Source organism: Pseudophryne corroboree, chromosome 5, assembly GCF_028390025.1.
Source record: "Pseudophryne corroboree isolate aPseCor3 chromosome 5, aPseCor3.hap2, whole genome shotgun sequence".
Taxonomy (NCBI): Eukaryota; Metazoa; Chordata; class Amphibia; order Anura; family Myobatrachidae; genus Pseudophryne; species Pseudophryne corroboree.
In genome coordinates, this window is record NC_086448.1 from 181264399 (window position 1) to 181265291 (window position 893).

The following is an 893-nucleotide window of genomic DNA, read 5'->3' on the forward strand; positions in this document are numbered from 1 at the left end:
ACAGTGTCTAAACATTTCAATACAGAACATAATTCCAATCCGGATGCATTAACCTTTAAGGCCATTGAACTTGTGAAACTTGGAGAAGGAGGAAGAGATCTGGCAAATAAGCTGTCACGCTGTGAGATGTTCTGGATCTTCCAGCTATGGACAATGTACCCTACAGGCTTTAATAAGAGTTATGAAATTGCCCCCTTTGTGTGAGGATGCCGCCTATCCAAATGAAGTCCAAATAAACCCTCTCTTCTTTCTTTTTATTCGTTTTGGGTTATTAATTCGCTATAATTCACTTTTTAACCATCACTTATAAGAATACTAATAGTAAATTATAGATTATATAAATATACAAATTTTGTACAGAGCGACACTACCTACAGTCAAACCACCCTGGGAATGCCCAATCTCGTTCGATCTTGGAAGCTAAGCAGTGTTGGGCCTGACCAGTACCAGGGAGAGTGACCTCCTGGGAATATCAGGTGCTGTAAGAACAAGACGTGAGTACAATTAATTATGAATACAATATTTATTGAGTATTTAAATGACTTCACGATAATATTCCACTTTAATAACACATTAAAACATTGCATTTTATAAGTCATATGTAACAATAATATTTATTATAATTGCACTTTAAAACTTATATACACATTTATTAAAAGTGTATTTTGGCACTGGCACTTTATGATATAGATAATATTAGTGTAACCTATTAAATCACTTCTCATTGGGTGTCTTCTCTTTCTCCTTTACAAATAATAAATATACTGTATGTATTACAGTGATACCTGCTTGATTACTACAATTGTTTTATATAAACATTGTTTTTTTCTATTTTATCGAGTTACCACAACAAATGAAGTTAGAAACTGAAATATGTCCGGCACTCGATTCTC

General features: G+C 33.4%; 1 pseudogene; it reads left to right on the plus strand.

Annotated features, from left to right (window-relative positions):
- The first annotated feature begins 369 nt into the window (after positions 1 to 369).
- Positions 370 to 488, plus strand: LOC134931572 (5S ribosomal RNA; annotated as a pseudogene).
- Positions 489 to 893: the final 405 nt, after the last annotated feature.